This window comes from Pseudophryne corroboree, chromosome 6 (genome assembly GCF_028390025.1).
Source record: "Pseudophryne corroboree isolate aPseCor3 chromosome 6, aPseCor3.hap2, whole genome shotgun sequence".
NCBI classification, from domain to species: domain Eukaryota; kingdom Metazoa; phylum Chordata; class Amphibia; order Anura; family Myobatrachidae; genus Pseudophryne; species Pseudophryne corroboree.
Window position 1 is genome coordinate 777,982,611 of NC_086449.1, and position 18,978 is coordinate 778,001,588.

Genomic DNA, 18,978 nt, shown 5'->3' on the forward strand with positions numbered 1-18,978 from the left:
TTGATGTTGTGAGGGTGTGGTCTGCACAGGGGGTGTGACTAGCGCCTACCTTGAAAAACCTCGATCTCCCTCACTTCTTCAGTTACTGTATATCAATAGTGTAATGTGAGAATCTACAAACGAACAAAGGAAAACATCTCTTGTTAATGTGACTGTAATATGGTAAATGGTGCTTAGTGATGACATAAATATGAAACCTCTCAACGAAAGAGGCTACATGTCGCTTAGGGATGTCATGAATGTGAAATCTATCTAAATTAAAAAAAAAATGTTTTACCTTTGTAATAAGTAGTTATACTAAGTAGAGATGAGCGGGTTCGGTTCCTCGGAAACCGAACCCGCCCGAACTTCATGTTTTTTTACACGGGTCCGAGCGACTCGGATCTTCCCGCCTTGCTCGGTTAACCCGAGCGCGCCCGAATGTCATCATCCCGCTGTCGGATTCTCGCGAGGCTCGGATTCTATCGCGAGTCTCGGATTCTATATAAGGAGCCGCGCGTCGCCGCCATTTTCACACGTGCATTGAGATTCATAGGGAGAGGACGTGGCTGGCGTCCTCTCCGTTTATAGAGAAGAGAAGAAGAGAGTGAGACTAGAGTAGAGAGAGACACAGTAGTAATTTTGGGGAGCATTAGGAGGAGTACTACTACTTGCTGAAGTGATAGATAGATAGTGTGACTGTATAATGTATATCTGACTTGTGGGGGAGACACTGACAGTGGGGAGCAGTTAGAGTCTGAGAGCAGGACTCAGGAGTACATATAACGTACAGTGCACACTTTTGCTGCCAGAGTGCCACACTGCCATTGTGACCACACTGACCACCAGTATAATATATATTGTGATTGTCTGCTTAGGAGTACTACTTGCAAGTTGCTGATAGTGTGACCAGTGACCTGACCACCAGTTTAATAATCACCACCAGTTTAATATATATATATATATATATATATATATATATAATTGTATATAATATATATATAATATTGTATACCACCTACCCGTTTTTTTTTTCTTCTTCTTTATACATACTACTATAGTAGCTTACTGTAGCAGTCTGCGGTGCTGCTGAGCTGACAGTGTCCAGCAGGTCCGTCATCAGTCATTACATAATAAATATATATACCTGTCCGGCTGCAGTACTAGTGATATTATATATATATATATATATATTAATTTCATCTCATTATCATCCAGTCTATATTAGCAGCAGACACAGTACGGTAGTCCACGGCTGTAGCTACCTCTGTGTCGGCAGTCGCTGGTCCATCCATAATTGTATACCACCTACCCGTGTTTTTTTTTTTTCTTTCTTCTTGATACATACTACTATAGTAGCTTACTGTAGCAGTCTGCGGTGCTGCTGAGCTGACAGTGTCCAGCAGGTCCGTCATCAGTCATTACATAATAAATATATATACCTGTCCGGCTGCAGTACTAGTGATATTATATATATATATATATATATATATATATATTTATTAATTTCATCTCATTATCATCCAGTCTATATTAGCAGCAGACACAGTACGGTAGTCCACGGCTGTAGCTACCTCTGTGTCGACAGTCGCTGGTCCATCCATAATTGTATACCACCTACCCGTGTTTTTTTTTTTCTTTCTTCTTGATACATACTACTATAGTAGCTTACTGTAGCAGTCTGCGGTGCTGCTGAGCTGACAGTGTCCAGCAGGTCCGTCATCAGTCATTACATAATAAATATATATACCTGTCCGGCTGCAGTACTAGTGATATTATATATATATATATATATATATATATATTAATTTCATCTCATTATCATCCAGTCTATATTAGCAGCAGACACAGTACGGTAGTCCACGGCTGTAGCTACCTCTGTGTCGGCAGTCGCTGGTCCATCCATAATTGTATACCACCTACCCGTGTTTTTTTTTCTTTCTTCTTGATACATACTACTATAGTAGCTTACTGTAGCAGTCTGCGGTGCTGCTGAGCTGACAGTGTCCAGCAGGTCCGTCATCAGTCATTACATAATAAATATATATACCTGTCCGGCTGCAGTACTAGTGATATTATATATATATATATATATATATATTAATTTCATCTCATTATCATCCAGTCTATATTAGCAGCAGACACAGTACGGTAGTCCACGGCTGTAGCTACCTCTGTGTCGGCAGTCGCTGGTCCATCCATAATTGTATACCACCTACCCGTATTTTTTTTTTCTTTCTTCTTGATACATACTACTATAGTAGCTTACTGTAGCAGTCTGCGGTGCTGCTGAGCTGACAGTGTCCAGCAGGTCCGTCATCAGTTATTACATAATAAATATATATACCTGTCCGGCTGCAGTACTAGTGATATTATATATATATATATATATATATTAATTTCATCTCATTATCATCCAGTCTATATTAGCAGCAGACACAGTACGGTAGTCCACGGCTGTAGCTACCTCTGTGTCGGCAGTCGCTGGTCCATCCATAAGTATACTAGTATCCATCCATCTCCATTGTTTACCTGAGGTGCCTTTTAGTTGTGCCTATTAAAATATGGAGAACAAAAATGTTGAGGTTCCAAAATTAGGGAAAGATCAAGATCCACTTCCACCTCGTGCTGAAGCTGCTGCCACTAGTCATGGCCGAGACGATGAAATGCCAGCAACGTCGTCTGCCAAGGCCGATGCCCAATGTCATAGTACAGAGCATGTAAAATCCAAAACACCAAATATCAGTAAAAAAAGGACTCCAAAATCTAAAATAAAATTGTTGGAGGAGAAGCGTAAACTTGCCAATATGCCATTTACCACACGGAGTGGCAAGGAACGGCTGAGGCCCTGGCCTATGTTCATGGCTAGTGGTTCAGCTTCACATGAGGATGGAAGCACTCAGCCTCTCGCTAGAAAAATGAAAAGACTCAAGCTGGCAAAAGCACCGCAAAGAACTGTGCGTTCTTCGAAATCCCAAATCCACAAGGAGAGTCCAATTGTGTCGGTTGCGATGCCTGACCTTCCCAACACTGGACGTGAAGAGCATGCGCCTTCCACCATTTGCACGCCCCCTGCAAGTGCTGGAAGGAGCACCCGCAGTCCAGTTCCTGATAGTCAGATTGAAGATGTCAGTGTTGAAGTACACCAGGATGAGGAGGATATGGGTGTTGCTGGCGCTGGGGAGGAAATTGACCAGGAGGATTCTGATGGTGAGGTGGTTTGTTTAAGTCAGGCACCCGGGGAGACACCTGTTGTCCGTGGGAGGAATAGGGCCGTTGACATGCCTGGTGAAAATACCAAAAAAATCAGCTCTTCGGTGTGGAAGTATTTCACCAGAAATGCGGACAACATTTGTCAAGCCGTGTGTTGCCTTTGTCAAGCTGTAATAAGTAGGGGTAAGGACGTTAACCACCTCGGAACATCCTCCCTTATACGTCACCTGCAGCGCATTCATAATAAGTCAGTGACAAGTTCAAAAACTTTGGGCGACAGCGGAAGCAGTCCACTGACCAGTAAATCCCTTCCTCTTGTAACCAAGCTCACGCAAACCACCCCACCAACTCCCTCAGTGTCAATTTCCTCCTTCCCAAGGAATGCCAATAGTCCTGCAGGCCATGTCACTGGCAATTCTGACGAGTCCTCTCCTGCCTGGGATTCCTCCGATGCATCCTTGCGTGTAACGCCTACTGCTGCTGGCGCTGCTGTTGTTGCTGCTGGGAGTCGATGGTCATCCCAGAGGGGAAGTCGTAAGCCCACTTTTACTACTTCCACCAAGCAATTGACTGTCCAACAGTCCTTTGCGAGGAAGATGAAATATCACAGCAGTCATCCTGTTGCAAAGCGGATAACTGAGGCCTTGACAACTATGTTGGTGTTAGACGTGCGTCCGGTATCCGCCGTTAGTTCACAGGGAACTAGACAATTTGTTGAGGTAGTGTGCCCCCGTTACCAAATACCATCTAGGTTCCACTTCTCTAGGCAGGCGATACCGAGAATGTACACGGACGTCAGAAAAAGACTCACCAGTGTCCTAAAAAATGCAGTTGTACCCAATGTCCACTTAACCACGGACATGTGGACAAGTGGAGCAGGGCAGGGTCAGGACTATATGACTGTGACAGCCCACTGGGTAGATGTATGGACGCCCGCCGCAAGAACAGCAGCGGCGGCACCAGTAGCAGCATCTCGCAAACGCCAACTCTTTCCTAGGCAGGCTACGCTTTGTATCACCGGTTTCCAGAATACGCACACAGCTGAAAACCTCTTACGGCAACTGAGGAAGATCATCGCGGAATGGCTTACCCCAATTGGACTCTCCTGTGGATTTGTGGCATCGGACAACGCCAGCAATATTGTGTGTGCATTAAATATGGGCAAATTCCAGCACGTCCCATGTTTTGCACATACCTTGAATTTGGTGGTGCAGAAATTTTTAAAAAATGACATGGGCGTGCAAGAGATGCTGTCGGTGGCCAGAAGAATTGCGGGACACTTTCGGAGGACAGGCACCACGTACAGAAGACTGGAGCACCACCAAAAACGCCTGAACCTGCCCTGCCATCATCTGAAGCAAGAAGTGGTAACGAGGTGGAATTCAACCCTATATATGCTTCAGAGGTTGGAGGAGCAGCAAAAGGCCATTCAAGCCTATACAATTGAGCACGATATAGGAGGTGGAATGTACCTGTCTCAAGCGCAGTGGAGAATGATTTCAACGTTGTGCAAGGTTCTGCAACCTTTTGAACTTGCCACACGTGAAGTCAGTTCAGACACTGCCAGCCTGAGTCAGGTCATTCCCCTCATCAGGCTTTTGCAGAAGAAGCTGGAGACATTGAAGGAGGAGCTAACACAGAGCGATTCCGCTAGGCATGTGGGACTTGTGGATGGAGCCCTTAATTCGCTTAACAAGGATTCACGGGTGGTCAATCTGTTGAAATCAGAGCACTACATTTTGGCCACCGTGCTCGATCCTAGATTTAAAACCTACCTTGGATCTCTCTTTCCGGCAGACACAAGTCTGCTGGGGTTCAAAGACCTGCTGGTGACAAAATTGTCAAGTCAAGCGGAACGCGACCTGTCAACATCTCCTCCTTCACATTCTCCCGCAACTGGGGGTGCGAGGAAAAGGCTCAGAATTCCGAGCCCACCCGCTGGCGGTGATGCAGGGCAGTCTGGAGTGACTGCTGATGCTGACATCTGGTCCGGACTGAAGGACCTGACAACGATTACGGACATGTCGTCTACTGTCACTGCATATGATTCTCTCCCCATTGAAAGAATGGTGGAGGATTATATGAGTGACCGCATCCAAGTAGGCACGTCAGACAGTCCGTACTTATACTGGCAGGAAAAAGAGGCAATTTGGAGGCCCTTGCACAAACTGGCTTTATTCTACCTAGGGTCGCTTATCTTTCTCACACAGTCAGCTACCTCATTGCGCCTCTTTTTTTCTTTGCGTCATGTGCTGTTTGGGGAGTGTTTTTTGGAAGGGCCATCCCGCGTGACACTGCAGTGCCACTCCTAGATGGACCAGGTGTTTGTGTCGGCCACTAGGGTCGCTTAGCTTAGTCATCCAGCGACCTCGGTGCAAATTTTAGGACTAAAAATAATATTGTGAGGTGTGAGGTATTCAGAATAGACTGAAAATGAGTGGAAATTATGGTTTTTGAGGTTAATAATACTTTGGGATCAAAATGACCCCCAAATTCTATGATTTAAGCTGTTTTTTAGTGTTTTTTGAAAAAAACACCCGAATCCAAAACACACCCGAATCCGACAAAAAAAATTTGGTGAGGTTTTGCCAAAACGAGGTCGAACCCAAAACACGGCCGCGGAACCGAACCCAAAACCAAAACACAAAACCCGAAAAATTTCAAGTGCACATCTCTAATACTAAGGAGATATATCAGGAATGGTGGATAGAGGGGGTGGGGTTGGAGGGAGGGTGTATAGTAGTATGTGTAGTAGCATGTGTAGATACATACACACACACACACACACACACACACACACACACACACACACACACACACACACACACACACACACAGATCCAAATTGCTCATCTCCAATACATAGCTACAGTATAATGTATCAGGGGTTGCTGACTGGGGAATGACATAAGATACACAGAGATGCACCATCTTACAGACATGTTATAGGAATGTCACTGCAGTTGTAGTGAAATCAGATGATTAATTGCAAACATTGGAGGCAGTAGTCTGTCAGAGATCTGCACCTAGCATGAGGCAGGTGAAGTTTTTGAAGTTTGTGTTTTAAGTAGAGATGAGCGGGTTCGGTACCTCACGATCCGAACCCCCCCGAACTTCACCCAATTTACACGGTTCCGAGGCAGCCTCGGATCTTCCCGCCTTGCTCGGTTAACCAGAACGCGCCCGAACGTCATCATCCCGCTGTCGGATTCTTGTTAGATTCGTATTCTATATAAGGAGCCGCGCGTCGCCGCCATTTTCACTCGTGCATTGGAGATTGAATGGAGAGGACGTGGCAGCGTTCTCTCCCTGAAAAGCTCCGTAATCTGTGCTCAGTGTGCTGCAAATATCTGTGCTCAGTGTGCTGCAAATAATCTGTGCTCAGTGTGCTGAAAATATCTACGTTCTCTGCCTGAAAACGCTCCATATCTGTGCTCAGTGTGCTGCAAATATCTGTTCAGTGTGCTGCATTGTGGGGACTGGGGACCACCAGTATAAGTATATACATGATGTGGCCATTCACTGGTACCTGGTGACAGAACGTATACTGGATTCCCCCACAATGTAACTTTATATCTGTCACCTATATACATGATGTGGTCATTCACTGGTACCTGGTGACAGAACGTATACTGGATTCCCCCACAATGTAACTTTATATCTGTCACCTATATACATGATGTGGTCATTCACTGGTGCCTGGTGACAGAACGTATACTGGATTCCCCCACAATGTAACTTTATATCTGTCACCTATATACATGATGTGGTCATTCACTGGTACCTGGTGACAGAACGTATACTGGATTCCCCCACAATGTAACTTTATATCTGTCACCTATATACATGATGTGGTCATTCACTGGTACCTGGTGACAGAACGTATACTGGATTCCCCCACAATGTAACTTTATATCTGTCACCTATATATATGATGTGGTCATTCACTGGTACCTGGTGACAGAACGTATACTGGATTCCCCCACAATGTAACTTTATATCTGTCACCTATATACATGATGTGGTCATTCACTGGTACCTGGTGACAGAACGTATACTGGATTCCCCCACAATGTAACTTTATATCTGTCACCTATATACATGATGTGGTCATTCACTGGTACCTGGTGACAGAACGTTTACTGGATTCCCCCACAATGTAACTTTATATCTGTCACCTATATACATGTTGTGGTCATTCACTGGTACCTGGTGACAGAACGTATACTGGATTCCCTCACAATGTAACTTTATATCTGTCACCTATATACATGATGTGGTCATTCACTGGTACCTGGTGATAGAACGTATACTGGATTCCCCCACAATGTAACTTTATATCTGTCACCTATATACATGATGTGGCCATTCACTGGTACCTGGTGACAGAACATATACCGGATTCCCCCACAATGTAACTTTATATCTGTCACCTATATACATGATGTGTTCATTCACTGGTACCTGGTGACAGAACGTATACTGGATTACTCCACAATGTAACTTTATATCTGTCACCTATATACATGATGTGGTCATTCACTGGTACCTGGTGACAGAACGTATACTGGATTCCTCCACAATGTAACTTTATATCTGTCACCTATATACATGATGTGGCCATTCACTGGTACCTGGTGACAGAACGTATACTGGATTCCCCCACAATGTAACTTTATATCTGTCATCTATATACATGATGTGATCATTCACTGGTGCCTGGTGACAGAACGTATACTGGATTCCCCCACAATGTAACTTTATATCTGTCACCTATATTCATGATGTGGTCATTCACTGGTACCTGGTGACAAAACGTATACTGGATTCCCCCACAATGTAACTTTATATCTGTCACCTATATACATGATGTGGTCATTCACTGGTACCTGGTTACAGAACGTATACTGGATTCCCCCACAATGTAACTTTATATCTGTCACCTATATACATGATGTGGTCATTCACTGGTACCTGGTGACAGAACGTATACTGGATTCCCTCACAATGTAACTTTATATCTGTCACCTATATACATGATGTGGCCATTCACTGGTACCTGGTGACAGAACATATACTGGATTCCCCCACAATGTAACTTTATATCTGTCACCTATATACATGATGTGGTCATTCACTGGTACCTGGTGACAGAACGTATACTGGATTCCCCCACAATGTAACTTTATATCTGTCACCTATATACATGATGTGGTCATTCACTGGTACCTGGTGACAGAACGTATACTGGATTCCCCCACAATGTAACTTTATATCTGTCACCTATATGCATGATGTGGTCATTCACTGGTACCTGGTGACAGAACGTATACTGGATTCCCCCACAATGTAACTTTATATCTGTCACCTATATACATGATGTGGTCATTCACTGGTACCTGGTGACAGAACGTATACTGGATTCCCTCACAATGTAACTTTATATCTGTCACCTATATACATGATGTGGCAATTCACTGGTACCTGATGACAGAACATATACTGGATTCCCCCACAATGTAACTTTATATCTGTCACCTATATACATGATGTGGTCATTCACTGGTACCTGGTGACAGAACGTATACTGGATTCCCCCACAATGTAACTTTATATCTGTCACCTATATACATGATGTGGTCATTCACTGGTACCTGGTGACAGAACGTATACTGGATTCCCCCACACTGTAACTTTATATCTGTCACCTATATACATGATGTGGTCATTCACTGGTGCCTGGTGACAGAACGTATACTGGATTCCCTCACAATGTAACTTTATATCTGTCACCTATATACATGATGTGGCCATTCACTGGTACCTGGTGACAGAACATATACTGGATTCCCCCACAATGTAACTTTATATCTGTCACCTATATACATGATGTGGTCATTCACTGGTACCTGGTGACAGAACGTATACTGGATTCCCCCACAATGTAACTTTATATATGTCACCTATATACATGATGTGGTCATTCACTGGTACCTGGTGACAGAACGTATACTGGATTCCCCCACAATGTAACTTTATATCTGTCACCCATATACATGATGTGGTCATTCACTGGTACCTGGTGACAGAACGTATACTGGATTCCCCAACAATGTAACTTTATATCTGTCACCTATATACATGATGTGGTCATTCACTGGCACCTGGTGACAGAACGTATACTGGGTTCCCTCACAATGTAACTTTATATCTGTCACCTTTATACATGATGTGGCCATTCACTGGTACCTGCTGACAGAACATATACTGGATTCCCCCACAATGTAACTTTATATCTGTCACCTATATACATGATGTGGTCATTCACTGGTACCTGGTGACAGAACGTATACTGGATTCCCACACAATGTAACTTTATATCTGTCACCTATATACATGATGTGGTCATTCACTGGTACCTGGTGACAGAACGTATACTGGATTCCCCCACAATGTAACTTTATATCTGTCACCTATATACATGATGTGGTCATTCAGTGGTACCTGGTGACAGAACATATACTGGATTCCCTCACAATGTAACTTTATATCTGTCACCTATATACATGATGTGGCCATTCACTGGTACCTGGTGACAGAACATATACTGGATTCCCCCACAATGTAACTTTATATCTGTCACCTATATACATGATGTGGTCATTCACTGGTACCTGGTGACAGAACGTATACTGGATTCCTCCACAATGTAACTTTATATCTGTCACCTATATACATGATGTGGTGATTCACTGGTACCTGGTGACAGAACGTATACTGGATTCCCCCACAATGTAACTTTATATCTGTCACCTATATACATGATGTGGTCATTCACTGGAACCTGGTGACAGAACGTATACTGGATTCCCTCACAATGTAACTTTATATCTGTCACCTATATACATGATGTGGTCATTCACTGGTACCTGGTGACAGAACGTACACTGGATTCCCCCACAATGTAACTTTATATCTGTCACCTATATACATGATGTGGTCATTCACTGGTACCTGGTGACAGAACATATACTGGATTCCCTCACAATGTAACTTTATATCTGTCACCTATATACATGATGTGGCCATTCACTGGTACCTGGTGACAGAACATATACTGGATTCCCCCACAATGTAACTTTATATCTGTCACCTATATACATGATGTGGTCATTCACTGGTACCTGGTGACAGAACGTATACTGGATTCCCCCACAATGTAACTTTATATCTGTCACCTATATACATGATGTGGTCATTCACTGGTACCTGGTGACAGAACGTATACTGGATTCCCTCACAATGTAACTTTATATCTGTCACCTATATACATGATGTGGCCATTCACTGGTACCTGGTGACAGAACATATACTGGATTCCCCCACAATGTAACTTTATATCTGTCACCTATATACATGATGTGGTCATTCACTGGTACCTGGTGACAGAACGTATACTGGATTCCCCCACAATGTAACTTTATATCTGTCACCTATATACATGATGTGGTCATTCACTGGTACCTGGTGACAGAACGTATACTGGATTCCCCCACAATGTAACTTTATATCTGTCACCTATATACATGATGTGGTCATTCACTGGTACCTGGTGACAGAACGTATACTGGATTCCCCCACAATGTAACTTTATATCTGTCACCTATATGCATGATGTGGCCATTCACTGGTACCTGGTGACAGAACATATACTGGATTCCCCCACAATGTAACTTTATATCTGTCACCTATATACATGATGTGGTCATTCACTGGTACCTGGTGACAGAACGTATACTGGATTCCTCCACAATGTAACTTTATATCTGTCACCTATATACATGATGTGGTCATTCACTGGTACCTGGTGACAGAACGTATACTGGATTCCCCCACAATGTAACTTTATATCTGTCACCTATATACATGATGTGGTCATTCACTGGTACCTGGTGACAGAACATATACTGGATTCCCTCACAATGTAACTTTATATCTGTCACCTATATACATGATGTGGTCATTCACTGGTACCTGGTGACAGAACGTATACTGGATTCCCCCACAATGTAACTTTATATCTGTCACCTATATACATGATGTGGCCATTCACTGGTACCTGGTGACAGAACATATACTGGATTCCCCCACAATGTAACTTTATGTCTGTCACCTATATACATGATGTGGTCATTCACTGGTACCTGGTGACAGAACGTATACTGGATTCCCTCACAATGTAACTTTATATCTGTCACCTACAGTATATACATGATGTGGTCATTCACTGGTACCTGGTGACAGAACGTATACTGGATTCCCCCACAATGTAACTTTATATCTGTCACCTATATACATGATGTGGTCATTCACTGGTACCTGGTTTCAGAACGTATACTGGATTCCCCCACAATGTAACTTTATATCTGTCACCTATATACATGATGTGGCCATTCACTGGTACCTGGTGACAGAACGTATACTGGATTCCCCCACAATGTAACTTTATATCTGTCACCCATATACATGATGTGGTCATTCACTGGTACCTGGTGACAGAACGTATACTGGATTCCCCAACAATGTAACTTTATATCTGTCACCTATATACATGATGTGGTCATTCACTGGCACCTGGTGACAGAACGTATACTGGGTTCCCTCACAATGTAACTTTATATCTGTCACCTTTATACATGATGTGGCCATTCACTGGTACCTGCTGACAGAACATATACTGGATTCCCCCACAATGTAACTTTATATCTGTCACCTATATACATGATGTGGTCATTCACTGGTACCTGGTGACAGAACGTATACTGGATTCCCACACAATGTAACTTTATATCTGTCACCTATATACATGATGTGGTCATTCACTGGTACCTGGTGACAGAACGTATACTGGATTCCCCCACAATGTAACTTTATATCTGTCACCTATATACATGATGTGGTCATTCAGTGGTACCTGGTGACAGAACATATACTGGATTCCCTCACAATGTAACTTTATATCTGTCACCTATATACATGATGTGGCCATTCACTGGTACCTGGTGACAGAACATATACTGGATTCCCCCACAATGTAACTTTATATCTGTCACCTATATACATGATGTGGTCATTCACTGGTACCTGGTGACAGAACGTATACTGGATTCCTCCACAATGTAACTTTATATCTGTCACCTATATACATGATGTGGTGATTCACTGGTACCTGGTGACAGAACGTATACTGGATTCCCCCACAATGTAACTTTATATCTGTCACCTATATACATGATGTGGTCATTCACTGGAACCTGGTGACAGAACGTATACTGGATTCCCTCACAATGTAACTTTATATCTGTCACCTATATACATGATGTGGTCATTCACTGGTACCTGGTGACAGAACGTACACTGGATTCCCCCACAATGTAACTTTATATCTGTCACCTATATACATGATGTGGTCATTCACTGGTACCTGGTGACAGAACATATACTGGATTCCCTCACAATGTAACTTTATATCTGTCACCTATATATATGATGTGGCCATTCACTGGTACCTGGTGACAGAACATATACTGGATTCCCCCACAATGTAACTTTATATCTGTCACCTATATACATGATGTGGTCATTCACTGGTACCTGGTGACAGAACGTATACTGGATTCCCCCACAATGTAACTTTATATCTGTCACCTAGATACATGATGTGGTCATTCACTGGAACCTGGTGACAGAACGTATACTGGATTCCCTCACAATGTAACTTTATATCTGTCACCTATATACATGATGTGGTCATTCACTGGAACCTGGTGACAGAACGTATACTGGATTCCCTCACAATGTAACTTTATATCTGTCACCTACAGTATATACATGATGTGGTCATTCACTGGTACCCGGTGACAGAACGTATACTGGATTCCCCCACAATGTAACTTTATATCTGTCACCTATATACATGATGTGGTCATTCACTGGTACCTGGTTTCAGAACGTATACTGGATTCCCCCACAATGTAACTTTATATCTGTCACCTATATACATGATGTGGCCATTCACTGGTACCTGGTGACAGAACGTATACTGGATTCCCCCACAATGTAACTTTATATCTGTCACCCATATACATGATGTGGTCATTCACTGGTACCTGGTGACAGAACGTATACTGGATTCCCCAACAATGTAACTTTATATCTGTCACCTATATACATGATGTGGCCATTCACTGGCACCTGGTGACAGAACGTATACTGGGTTCCCTCACAATGTAACTTTATATCTGTCACCTTTATACATGATGTGGCCATTCACTGGTACCTGCTGACAGAACATATACTGGATTCCCCCACAATGTAACTTTATATCTGTCACCTATATACATGATGTGGTCATTCACTGGTACCTGGTGACAGAACGTATACTGGATTCCCACACAATGTAACTTTATATCTGTCACCTATATACATGATGTGGTCATTCACTGGTACCTGGTGACAGAACGTATACTGGATTCCCCCACAATGTAACTTTATATCTGTCACCTATATACATGATGTGGTCATTCAGTGGTACCTGGTGACAGAACATATACTGGATTCCCTCACAATGTAACTTTATATCTGTCACCTATATACATGATGTGGCCATTCACTGGTACCTGGTGACAGAACATATACTGGATTCCCCCACAATGTAACTTTATATCTGTCACCTATATACATGATGTGGTCATTCACTGGTACCTGGTGACAGAACGTATACTGGATTCCTCCACAATGTAACTTTATATCTGTCACCTATATACATGATGTGGTGATTCACTGGTACCTGGTGACAGAACGTATACTGGATTCCCCCACAATGTAACTTTATATCTGTCACCTATATACATGATGTGTTCATTCACTGGTACCTGGTGACAGAACGTATACTGGATTACTCCACAATGTAACTTTATATCTGTCACCTATATACATGATGTGGTCATTCACTGGTACCTGGTGACAGAACGTATACTGGATTCCTCCACAATGTAACTTTATATCTGTCACCTATATACATGATGTGGCCATTCACTGGTACCTGGTGACAGAACGTATACTGGATTCCCCCACAATGTAACTTTATATCTGTCATCTATATACATGATGTGATCATTCACTGGTGCCTGGTGACAGAACGTATACTGGATTCCCCCACAATGTAACTTTATATCTGTCACCTATATTCATGATGTGGTCATTCACTGGTACCTGGTGACAAAACGTATACTGGATTCCCCCACAATGTAACTTTATATCTGTCACCTATATACATGATGTGGTCATTCACTGGTACCTGGTTACAGAACGTATACTGGATTCCCCCACAATGTAACTTTATATCTGTCACCTATATACATGATGTGGTCATTCACTGGTACCTGGTGACAGAACGTATACTGGATTCCCTCACAATGTAACTTTATATCTGTCACCTATATACATGATGTGGCCATTCACTGGTACCTGGTGACAGAACATATACTGGATTCCCCCACAATGTAACTTTATATCTGTCACCTATATACATGATGTGGTCATTCACTGGTACCTGGTGACAGAACGTATACTGGATTCCCCCACAATGTAACTTTATATCTGTCACCTATATACATGATGTGGTCATTCACTGGTACCTGGTGACAGAACGTATACTGGATTCCCCCACAATGTAACTTTATATCTGTCACCTATATGCATGATGTGGTCATTCACTGGTACCTGGTGACAGAACGTATACTGGATTCCCCCACAATGTAACTTTATATCTGTCACCTATATACATGATGTGGTCATTCACTGGTACCTGGTGACAGAACGTATACTGGATTCCCTCACAATGTAACTTTATATCTGTCACCTATATACATGATGTGGCAATTCACTGGTACCTGATGACAGAACATATACTGGATTCCCCCACAATGTAACTTTATATCTGTCACCTATATACATGATGTGGTCATTCACTGGTACCTGGTGACAGAACGTATACTGGATTCCCCCACAATGTAACTTTATATCTGTCACCTATATACATGATGTGGTCATTCACTGGTACCTGGTGACAGAACGTATACTGGATTCCCCCACACTGTAACTTTATATCTGTCACCTATATACATGATGTGGTCATTCACTGGTGCCTGGTGACAGAACGTATACTGGATTCCCTCACAATGTAACTTTATATCTGTCACCTATATACATGATGTGGCCATTCACTGGTACCTGGTGACAGAACATATACTGGATTCCCCCACAATGTAACTTTATATCTGTCACCTATATACATGATGTGGTCATTCACTGGTACCTGGTGACAGAACGTATACTGGATTCCCCCACAATGTAACTTTATATATGTCACCTATATACATGATGTGGTCATTCACTGGTACCTGGTGACAGAACGTATACTGGATTCCCTCACAATGTAACTTTATATCTGTCACCTATATACATGATGTGGCCATTCACTGGTACCTGGTGACAGAACATATACTGGATTCCCCCACAATGTAACTTTATATCTGTCACCTATATACATGATGTGGTCATTCACTGGTACCTGGTGACAGAACGTATACTGGATTCCCCCACAATGTAACTTTATATCTGTCACCTATATACATGATGTGGTCATTCACTGGTACCTGGTGACAGAACGTATACTGGATTCCCCCACAATGTAACTTTATATCTGTCACCTATATACATGATGTGGTCATTCACTGGTACCTGGTGACAGAACGTATACTGGATTCCCCCACAATGTAACTTTATATCTGTCACCTATATACATGATGTGGCCATTCACTGGTACCTGGTGACAGAACATATACTGGAATCCCCCACAATGTAACTTTATATCTGTCACCTATATACATGATGTGGTCATTCACTGGTACCTGGTGACAGAACGTATACTGGATTCCTCCACAATGTAACTTTATATCTGTCACCTATATACATGATGTGGTCATTCACTGGTACCTGGTGACAGAACGTATACTGGATTCCCCCACAATGTAACTTTATATCTGTCACCTATATACATGATGTGGTCATTCACTGGTACCTGGTGACAGAACGTATACTGGATTCCCTCACAATGTAACTTTATATCTGTCACCTATATACATGATGTGGTCATTCACTGGTACCTGGTGACAGAACGTATACTGGATTCCCCCACAATGTAACTTTATATCTGTCACCTATATACATGATGTGGCCATTCACTGGTACCTGGTGACAGAACATATACTGGATTCCCCCACAATGTAACTTTATATCTGTCACCTATATACATGATGTGGTCATTCACTGGTACCTGGTGACAGAACGTATACTGGATTCCCTCACAATGTAACTTTATATCTGTCACCTACAGTATATACATGATGTGGTCATTCACTGGTACCCGGTGACAGAACGTATACTGGATTCCCCCACAATGTAACTTTATATCTGTCACCTATATACATGATGTGGTCATTCACTGGTACCTGGTTTCAGAACGTATACTGGATTCCCCCACAATGTAACTTTATATCTGTCACCTATATACATGATGTGGCCATTCACTGGTACCTGGTGACAGAACGTATACTGGATTCCCCCACAATGTAACTTTATATCTGTCACCCATATACATGATGTGGTCATTCACTGGTACCTGGTGACAGAACGTATACTGGATTCCCCAACAATGTAACTTTATATCTGTCACCTATATACATGATGTGGTCATTCACTGGCACCTGGTGACAGAACGTATACTGGGTTCCCTCACAATGTAACTTTATATCTGTCACCTTTATACATGATGTGGCCATTCACTGGTACCTGCTGACAGAACATATACTGGATTCCCCCACAATGTAACTTTATATCTGTCACCTATATACATGATGTGGTCATTCACTGGTACCTGGTGACAGAACGTATACTGGATTCCCACACAATGTAACTTTATATCTGTCACCTATATACATGATGTGGTCATTCACTGGTACCTGGTGACAGAACGTATACTGGATTCCCCCACAATGTAACTTTATATCTGTCACCTATATACATGATGTGGTCATTCAGTGGTACCTGGTGACAGAACATATACTGGATTCCCTCACAATGTAACTTTATATCTGTCACCTATATACATGATGTGGCCATTCACTGGTACCTGGTGACAGAACATATACTGGATTCCCCCACAATGTAACTTTATATCTGTCACCTATATACATGATGTGGTCATTCACTGGTACCTGGTGACAGAACGTATACTGGATTCCTCCACAATGTAACTTTATATCTGTCACCTATATACATGATGTGGTGATTCACTGGTACCTGGTGACAGAACGTATACTGGATTCCCCCACAATGTAACTTTATATCTGTCACCTATATACATGATGTGGTCATTCACTGGAACCTGGTGACAGAACGTATACTGGATTCCCTCACAATGTAACTTTATATCTGTCACCTATATACATGATGTGGTCATTCACTGGTACCTGGTGACAGAACGTACACTGGATTCCCCCACAATGTAACTTTATATCTGTCACCTATATACATGATGTGGTCATTCACTGGTACCTGGTGACAGAACATATACTGGATTCCCTCACAATGTAACTTTATATCTGTCACCTATATACATGATGTGGCCATTCACTGGTACCTGGTGACAGAACATATACTGGATTCCCCCACAATGTAACTTTATATCTGTCACCTATATACATGATGTGGTCATTCACTGGTACCTGGTGACAGAACGTATACTGGATTCCCCCACAATGTAACTTTATATCTGTCACCTATATACATGATGTGGTCATTCACTGGTACCTGGTGACAGAACGTATACTGGATTCCCTCACAATGTAACTTTATATCTGTCACCTATATACATGATGTGGCCATTCACTGGTACCTGGTGACAGAACATATACTGGATTCCCCCACAATGTAACTTTATATCTGTCACCTATATACATGATGTGGTCATTCACTGGTACCTGGTGACAGAACGTATACTGGATTCCCCCACAATGTAACTTTATATCTGTCACCTATATACATGATGTGGTCATTCACTGGTACCTGGTGACAGAACGTATACTGGATTCCCCCACAATGTAACTTTATATCTGTCACCTATATACATGATGTGGTCATTCACTGGTACCTGGTGACAGAACGTATACTGGATTCCCCCACAATGTAACTTTATATCTGTCACCTATATGCATGATGTGGCCATTCACTGGTACCTGGTGACAGAACATATACTGGATTCCCCCACAATGTAACTTTATATCTGTCACCTATATACATGATGTGGTCATTCACTGGTACCTGGTGACAGAACGTATACTGGATTCCTCCACAATGTAACTTTATATCTGTCACCTATATACATGATGTGGTCATTCACTGGTACCTGGTGACAGAACGTATACTGGATTCCCCCACAATGTAACTTTATATCTGTCACCTATATACATGATGTGGTCATTCACTGGTACCTGGTGACAGAACATATACTGGATTCCCTCACAATGTAACTTTATATCTGTCACCTATATACATGATGTGGTCATTCACTGGTACCTGGTGACAGAACGTATACTGGATTCCCCCACAATGTAACTTTATATCTGTCACCTATATACATGATGTGGTCATTCACTGGTACCT